Below are 10,006 nucleotides of genomic sequence, written 5' to 3'. Positions count from 1 at the left end.
AAGGGGAGCAGATCTGCGCTGTTCCAGGCCTTTAAAAGTTTGGGTTTTGAATCCCAGCTGCGTGCCAAGGAGGAGGTGCAGGAGATTTGTGGTGCAGGGCAAGCTGACTGCTCTCACTACTGTGAGGGCTGTATGATTAGTGAGGACTGAGATCCCCAGTCCAGGGATGAGAAATTGGGATGGTGCCATTTCCTTCCCGACACCAACATGGTGGGACTTCAAGAACCCAGTGGCCCCCAGTGGAGGCGGGACCCACTTACACCAAACCCTGTCCCTCCATGCCTGGCAGTATTTACTGGGACAAGATGGACTTTGAGCCAGTGCGGCCGGCCTCTCCTCCAGACCAGCACAGCTACCAACCCCCCAGGCACCAAAGGATAACTCTTTTCTTTTATTACTCTTTCTTCTTTTTTTTCTTTTGGAATCAGGCTCGTAGTTTCTGATTTGATTTTGTGTCATTTGCTTTTATCATTTTTATTTTTTGATCAGGCTTTTTAATTCTTTTCTTTTTCCTTCCTTTCTCTTTTCTTCTGCTTTTTTTCCTCTCCCCTCCTTTCTTTTTCTTTGGAATCAGCCTTATAGTTTTTTGATTCTATGTTTTTTGTTCCCTTTCCTTTTTTCTTTTTATGGAATCAGGTTTCCCCCCTTTTTTCCAGGGTTACTTCAACAAACAAATCAAAGTACACCTAGTTAAAGGTCCAAACACTCCACCTCTGCAAGCAAAAGGAGCTCTGCAGAGGACTGACCAGGGAGAAAGAGCAGCCAAAACACAACAACAGAGTGCACACAGCATACACCAGAAACACTTCCTGAAGTGCCAGGTCCTGGACAGTGTATGACCCATTTTTAATATAGTAGTACTCTCAGGTGCAGGAAGCATAACAAGCTTTTAAGACATGCAAAAGACAGAAACTTAGGCAAAATGATAGGACAGATGAATTCTTCCCAAAGAGAGGTAAGAAGAAATCACAGCCAGGGACTTGCTCAAAACATATATAAGCAATATATCTGAACAAAAATTTAGAACAACAGTCATAGACTACTACCTGGGCTTGAGAAAAGCATAGAAGACACCAGAGAAACTCTTGTTGCAGAGATCAAAGACTTAAGAACTAGTCAGGATGAATTTAAAAATGTTATATCTGAGATGCAAAATAAACTAGATATAGTCACAGCGAGGATTGAAGAAGCAGAGGAGAGAATAGGTGAAATAGAAGATAAAACCATGGAAAATAATGAAGCTGAATAAAAGGGGGGAAAGAAATTACTAGAGCATGAGAGGAGACTTGGAGAACTAATTGATTCCATGAAATGAAACAGTATCTGTATCATAGGAGTCCCAGAAGAAGAGTGAGGAAAAAGGGCATAAGGTTTATTTCAACAAATTATAGCCAAAAACGTCCTTAATCTGGGAAAAGAAACAGGCATCCAAGTCTAAAAGGCACAAAGAACTCCCTTCAAAATCAACAAAACCAGATCAACACCAGAAAATATTATAGTGAATTTTGCAAAATACAAAGATAGAAATTTTGCAAAATACAAAGAGAGAATTCTGAAAGCAGCTAAAGAATAAAATGTCCTTAACCTACAAGGGTAGACACAAAGAGTTAGTAGCAGACCTGTCCACTGAAACTTGGAAGGCCAGAAAGGAGTGGCAGGAAATATTCAATGTGCTGAATAGGAAGAATATGCAGCCAAGAATCCTTTATCCAGAAAGGCTGTCATTCAGAATAGGAGGAGAGATAAAGGCTTTCCCAGACAAAGAAAAACTAAAGAACTTTGTGACCATTAAACCAGCCACGGAAGAAATGTTTAGGTGGACTCTCTGAGTGCAGAAAAAAAAGAAGACCAAAGAAGCAAAGACTACTAAGGACCAGAGAACATCACCAGAAGCACCAACTCTACACATAACACAATAGCACTAAATTCATATCTTTCAGTAATCACTCTGAATGTAAATGGACTAAATGCTTCAATCAAAAGACATAGGGTATCAGAATGGATAGAAAAACAAGATCCATCTATATGCTGTCTACAAGAGACTCATTTTAGACCTAAAGAAGCCTGTAGATTGAAAGTGTGGGGATGGAGAATCATTTATCATGCTAATGATGGTCAAAAGAAAGCCATAGTAGCCATACTTATATCAAACATATTAGATTTTAAAACAAATACTGTAACAAGATATGAAGAGAACATTATATCATAATTAAGGGGGCTATCCATCAAGAAGATCTAACAATTATAAATATGCCCCCAAACTGAAACACCCAAATATATCAATTAATCACAAACATAAAGAAACTCATTGATAATAATACCATAATAGTAGGAGGCTTTAATACCCCAGTTAAAGCAATGGACAGACCATCTTAGCAGAAAATTAATAGCAGAAAACAATAGCTTTGAATGACACACTGGACCAGATGGACATAAGAGATATATTCAGAACATTTCATCCTAAAGCAGCAGAATACACATTCTTTTTTGAGTGCACATGGAACATTCTCCAGAATAGATTACATATTGGATCACAAATCAGCCCTCAACAAATACAAAAAGATCAAGATCATACCATGCATATTTTCATACCACAACACTATGAAACTTGGAGTCAACCACAAGAAAAAAATTAGGGAAGGGGATCCTGGGTGGCTTAGTTGGTTAAGCTTCCAAAGCTTGATTTTGGCTCAGGTCATGATCTCATGGTTCATGAGTTTGAGCCCCATGTTGGGCTCTGTGCTGACAGTGTGGAGCCTGCTTGAGATTCTCTCCACTCCTACCCCACCACAAACATTCTCTCTCTCCCTTTCTTCAAAATAAATGAATAAACTTAAAATATAAAAGAGAAGAAAAAGAAAAAAAAACTGGAAAGCCTTCAAATACATGAAGATTAAAGAACATCCTACTAAAGAATGAATGGGTTAACCAGGAAATTAAAGAAGATGTTAAAATGGTTACAAACAATAGAAACAGAAGGAAATCTTCCAAACTCATTCTATGAAGCCAGGATTACCTTGGTTCCAAAATTAGACAAAGACCCCCCCCCAAAAAAGGAGAATTACAGGCCAATATCCCTGATGAACCTGGATGCAAAAATTCTCAAGAAGATACTAGCAAATAGAATTCAATAGTACATTAAAGGAATTATTCACCATGATCAACTGGGATTTATTCCAGGGTGGTAGGTTTGGTTCAATATTTGCAAATCAATCAATGTGATACACCACATTAATAAAAGAAAGGATAAGGACAATATGGCCCTTTCAATAGATGCAGAAAAACCATGTGACAAAATACAGCATCCTTTCTTGATAAAAACCTTCAAGAAAATAGGGATAGAAGAAGCACACCTTTCATATATGAAAGGCCCACAGCAAATACCATCCTCAATGGGGAAAAACTGAGAGCTTCCCCAATAAGGTCAGGAATACAACAAGGATGTTCACTCTAACCACTGTTGTTCAACATAGTACTGGAAGTCCTAGCCTCAGCAATCAGACAACAAAAAGAAATAAAAAGCATACAAATTGACAAAGAAATCAAACTTTCACTCTTCGCAGATGACATGATAGTCTACATGGAAAACCTGAAAGTCTCCACCAAAACCTGCTAGAACTGATACATGAACTCAGCAAAGTCACAGAATGTAAAAGCAATTACAGAAATCGGTTTCATTTCTATGCATCCATAATGAGGCAGCAGAAAGAGAAATAACAGAATTGATCCCACTCACAATTGCACCAAAAACCATAAGATACCTAGGAATAGACCTAACCAAAGAGGTAAAAGACCTGTGTGCTGAAAACTATAGAAAGCTTATAAAAGAAATTGAAGTAGACACAAAGAAATGGAAAAACATTCCATGTGCATGGATTTGAAGAACAATATTGTTAAAATGTACTCCCCAAAGCAATTTACACATTCAACTCAATCCCTTTCAAAATAACACCAACATTCTTCACAGAGCTAGAACAATCCTAAAATTTGTATGGAACCAGAAAAGACCCCAAATAGTCAAAGTAATGTTGTAAAAGGAAACCAAAGCTGGAGGCATCACAACTGCAGACTTCAAGCTGTATTACAAAGCTGTAATCATCAAGACAATATGGTACTGGCACAAAAACAGACACGTAGATCAATGGAACAGAATAGAGAACCCAGAAATGGACCCACAAGTGTATGGCTAACTAATCTTTGACAAAACAGGAAAGATTATCCAACGAAAAAAAAGTCAGCCTCTTTAGCAAATGGTGCTGGGAAAACTGGACAGCAAGATACAGAAGAATGGAACTTGACCACTTTCTTACACCATACACAAAAATAAATTCAAAATGTATGAAAGACCTAAATGTGAAACCATCAAAATCCTAGAGGAGAAATAGGCAGCAATGTCTTTGACCTTGGCCACAGCAACTTCTTACTAGACATATATCTGCAGGCAAGGGAAATAAAAGCAAAAATGATCTACCTCATCAAAATAAAAAAAAAAAACTTCTGCATGGTAAAGGAAGCAATCAACAAAACTAAAAGGCAACCAACAGAATGGGAGAAGATATTTGCAAATGACATATCAGAAAAAGGGTTAATATCAGAAATCTATAAAGAACTTACCAAACTCAACACCCAAAAACCAAATAATCCAGTGAAGAAATGGGCAAAAGACATGAATAGACACTTTTCCAAAGAAGACATCCAGATGGCTAACAGACACATGAAAAGATGCTCAACATCACTCATCATCAGGGAAGTACAAACCACATTAAGATACCACCTCACACTGGTCAAAGTGGCTAAAATTAATAGCACAGGAAACAACAGGTTTTGGCGAGGATGCAGAGGAAGGGGAACACTTTTGTACTGTTGGTGACAGTGCAAACTGGACAGGAGATGGGTGGGGTGTGGGTTAAATGGGTAATGGGCATTAAGGAGGGCACTTGTTGGCATGAACACTGGATGTTATATGTAAGTGATAAACCATGTTTATAGTTCTGAAACACACTACACTGTATATTAACTAACTTGAATTTAAATCAATAATTTTTAAAAAAGAAATAAAGTACTTATGCATGTTACAACATGTGTGAACCTCAAAAACATTATGCTAAGTGAAAGAGGCCAGACACAAAAAGTCACATATTGTATTATTCCATTTACATGATAAGTCTAGACAAATAAATAGAGACAGAAAGCACATTAGTGGTTGCCTTGGACTTGGTGGATAGAGGAATCTTAAGTGATTACTTAATAGGTAAGGGATTTCCCCTTGGGGTGATGAAAATGTTCTGGGACTAGATAACAGTGATGGCTACATGTAGTGAATGTACTAAATATCTCTAAGGGTAAAATTTTTGTTATATGTATTTTATCACAATTAAAGAGATAGAACCAAATTGAAGTTTCAGAACTAAAAATAAATATAATAAACAAAATAAAATACAAAATGGATAGACTAAAGAATGGAATGATGGGGAGGCAAAAAATAGTGAAATTGAAGTTAGAACCACATAAATTACACAATTTGAACAACAGAAAGACGATAGATTTTTAAATTGAACAGAGTCTTAGTTTTGTGTCTGTGACACAATAACAAAAGTGCTATGATTCATGTCCCTGGAGTCCTACAAGCAAGAAAGAGAGAAGTGCTGAAAAAATATTTGAACAAATAATGGTTGAAAACTTGCCACATTTTACAGAAGACATAAACATGCATATGCAAGATTTTCAAGTCCCAAACAGGATAATCCCACAGAATCCACACCAAAATCTCATGGTAAGACTTCTGAAAATTAATGACAAAATAAAACTGGACAACAGTGGAGAAAAATGACAGTTTACCTGTGAGGGATAAATAATTCAAATGATAGTAATATCAATAATGCATTAAATGTAAATGGTTTTATGACACCAATTAAAAGATAGGGATTGGCAAATTGAATTTTAAAATATGACCCAACCATATGCTATTTAAAAGAAATTCATGCAAAAAATAAACAGGTGAAATGTAAAATCATAAGAAAAGATATATCACATGCAAATTAATAAAAGTAAACCAGGAGTAGATATATTATTAGATAAAGTAGACTTCAGAGCACAAAAAGTTACCAGAGGCAGTGAGGGCCATCATATAATTAAAGGTCTAATACACCAAGAAGACATAGCAATCCTAATGCATATCCACTAAATAACGCAGCTTCAAAATATACAAAGCAAATACTGATAGCACTGAAAGAGGAAATAGTCAAATTTACAATTATAGTTAGAAACTTAAACATTTTTCTGTCAACAATTGATATAACAACTAGACAGAAAATAAACAAGTATATAGAAGAACTCAACAACATTATCAAAGCTGAAAAGATCTTAGAGACATCTATAGAACACTCCATCGGACAATAGCAGAATGCATACTCTTTTCAAGTGCCTACAAAACATGTTTCAAAGTAGACAATAACCTGGACCATAAAACAAACATCATCAAATTTAAAAGAATTGAAATTATGCAAAGTGTTTTCTCTGACACAATGAATCCACATTATAAATCAATAACAGAATGACAACAAGAAAACCCTCAGACATTAGGAAATTAAACAACACACTTCTAAATAATTCACAAGTCAAAGAATAAGTCTCAAGTGAAATAGAAAAATACATTGAAGAATAAAAATGATATATCAAATTTTGTAAGCTGCAGCTTTAGCAATGATGAAAGGGATATTTATACCACTAAATACTTACATTAGAAAAGAGGCAAAGTTTCAAGAGTAAAACAAACCCTAAACAAGCCAAAGCAAGAACATAATAAAGATATGAGCATAAATCAATGAAATTGACAATAGAAGTTTAATGAAAAAAAAATTACAATTACAATTAAAAAATTAATACAATTTACAAACCTCTAACAAGATTAACAAAGAAAAAAGAAGACATCAAAATGATAATAAGGGAATACTAAAAACAACTCCACACATATCAATTTGACTACTTAAATAAATTAGACCAATTCACCGAAAAATACAAACTACCACAACTCATCCAAAATGAAATAATTTGAATAACCTTATATCTATTAAGGAAATTAAATTCTTTTTAAAAGTTTATTTATTTATTTTGAGAGAGAGAGAGAGAGAGAGAGAGAGAGAGAGAGAGAGAGGAGCAGAGTGAGAGGGAGAGAGAGAATCCCAAGCTGACTCTGTGCCGTCAGAGCAAAGTCCGACATGGGGCTCAATCCCACGAACCATGAGATCATGACCTGATCCAAAATCAAGAGTCAGATACTTAACTGACTGAGCCACCCAGACACCCTAGGAAATTAAATTCTTATTTTGAAATCTCCCCTCAAAATTTCCAGGCCCACATGGTTTCACTGGAGAATTCTACCAACTTTTAAAGAACAATTTTTGCCAATTCTCCACAACCTTCCAGAAATTAGAATAGGAGGATAGGAGGAAATTAATTTTATGAAGGTAGTATTACCATGATATCAAAATGAAATGCCAGTACAAAAAAAAGAAAATTTTGAACCAGTTGTCTTTATGAATATAGCTAGAAAAAACAACAAAATATTAGCAATAATATTTAGCAATACATAAGAAGATTATCCACCATGACCAAATGGAGTTTATTCCAGAGATACAAGTCTGGTTCAATAATTGAAAATCAATCATTATAATTTACCATATTACCAGGCTAAAAAAATTATGATCATATCAATGTAGAAAAATAATTTGATCAAATTGAACATTTATTCATGATTAAAAGAAACACTCTCAGAACAAAAAAGAGAATTTGCACCAGTTAATAAAGACCATCCAAATAAAAACTGAAGCTAAAATTTTAATTATTTTTTTTTCTAAACATTTTTTTAACGTTTATTCATTTTTGAGAGACAGAGAAAGACAGAGCATGAGCAGGGAAGGGGCAGAGAGAGTGAGACACAGAATCCAAAGCAGGCTCCAGGCTCTGAGCTGTCAGCACAGAGTCCGACGCGGGGCTGGAACTCACAAACTGCAAGATCCTGACCTGAGCCGAAGTTGGATGCTCAACTGACTGAGCCACCCAGGCGCCCCTAAAATTTTAATTCTTAATGGTGAAATGCTCTTCCCCTAAGAAACAAAGCTAGGAATTTCACTCTCATCACTCTTACCACGCTTTACATTCTAGGCAGTTTACAGTAAGACCAGAAATGGAAATGAAAGGAATACAGAATAGAGAAGAAATAAAACTGTCCTTATTTGCAAATCACACAACGATGTTTGTAGAAAATAACCAAGAAATCTACTCCAAAAATCTCCTATTTCTAATAAGTAGCTACAGCAAGGTTAAAGTATACAAAATAGACATACAAAAAATCAATAATATTTCTATATTAGCAACGGACACACACATGGTTACAGAAATTTTTAAATATAGTACCATTTTGATGGATAGTAACTGGATTTATTGTGATTTTTTCATAGCTTATAGAAATAATAAATCATGTTGTACATCTGAAACTAATATTATATTATTTATCAATTATAACTAAATGTTTTAAAAAGTAAGAAAAAATAGGGGCACCTGAGTGACTTAGTCAGTTGAGCATTCATGGGTTTGAGCCCTGCATTGGGCTCTGCGCTGACAGCTCAGACCCTGGAGCCTGCTTCAGATTCTGTGTCTCCTTCTCTCTCTGCCCCTGCCCCACTCATGCTCTGTCTCTCTCTCTCTCAAAAATAAATAAAACATTAAGAAAAAAAAGTAAGAAAAAAATAGACTACCATTTATAACACTCAAAAAGAAATTATTTGTGTATAAATATTAAAAAACATGTTCAGGATTTATATGCTAAAAATGTAAAACATGGATGAAAGAACTTTTGTAAACATTTAAATAAATGGAGATGAATACTGTGTTAATGGGTTGAAAGACCCAGCATAGTACAGATGTCAATTTTTTCCAAATTTATTCATAGGATAAATTCCCATCAAGATCTCACAAAAAGTAATTTTTTTGTAGATATAGCCAAGATTATTCAAAAATTTGTATGGAAAAGAAAGAGGAATAGCAAACTAAAACAATTTTGGAAAAGAAGAATAAAGTAGAGGAGCCACTCTACCTGATTTTAGGACTCTATAGCTACAATAATCAAGACTATATGGTATTGATTTAGGAACAGACATCTAGATCAGTGGAATAGAATAAAGAACCCAGATGCAACACACCCATAGCAAAGGTAGTGAACTTATTTCAAGATATATTGAGTTTAGGTGAAACAAGCAAGGGTAAGTACCCAGCAGGGATTTGAACATGAACAGAGCTTGAAGAAATATCAGGGCCTGGAGAAAGTTTTGGGAGTCATGGACATTTTGGTGTCATGTGAAACAGGATGAGACTGTGTATATTCAGAGGAAAGCAGAGAGCCAAAGACTGAACTGAAATACATATTTGGGAAACAAGATTATGAAGGAGATCAGTAAGGAAGATAGAAAAAGGGGGAAGTGGTGGTGAGAGAGGTAGGACAGGAACAGTGCAGTATATGGTGTCATAGAAACCAAAAGAATAACATTTCAAAAAGGAGAGAGTGATCTACAGGAAGAATTATAGGCAACCAGAGGTCAAGGATAATAGAGTCCAAGAGGCCCCTGAAGTATCATGTGTCCTCTTCAAACTTCCTGATCAGTTTTGTCTTTACTAAAAGAAATCAGAGAAAATTAAAGAATGATTTAAAGATCATTTGCAGGTCATTTCATTTAGTCTAAATCCAAGTTTCTCCAAGCTTTTCATGGCAAGGCACTATTATGCTTCTCAACCAAACCAGCACAGACAGCTGCTGCTGAAATCAGATGTAGAAACCTCTGAGAGATCCCCAAAATCTATTAAGAGAGGCCATATGTGCAAAGCATGACACTACCATTTCAGGCATGAGGGTATGGGAGCATTGTAACTCAGTGTTCACCAGGATGGATTTTGTGATAAACCACAGGGTGTATCTGACCACTAGATGATATCTTTAGAAGAGATTCCTATG

The 10,006-nt window shown here is 35.5% G+C and overlaps 1 pseudogene; it reads left to right on the top strand.

Annotated features, from left to right (window-relative positions):
• Window positions 1-207: 207 nt before the first annotated feature.
• LOC101093503 overlaps window positions 208-10,006 on the top strand; it is a 67,471-nt pseudogene continuing 57,672 nt past the window's right edge.

Source organism: Felis catus, chromosome X, assembly GCF_018350175.1.
Source record: "Felis catus isolate Fca126 chromosome X, F.catus_Fca126_mat1.0, whole genome shotgun sequence".
Lineage (NCBI taxonomy): Eukaryota > Metazoa > Chordata > Mammalia > Carnivora > Felidae > Felis > Felis catus.
Note: the sequence above shows the minus strand (reverse complement) of the source record. Positions and strands in the feature narration are given on the sequence as shown.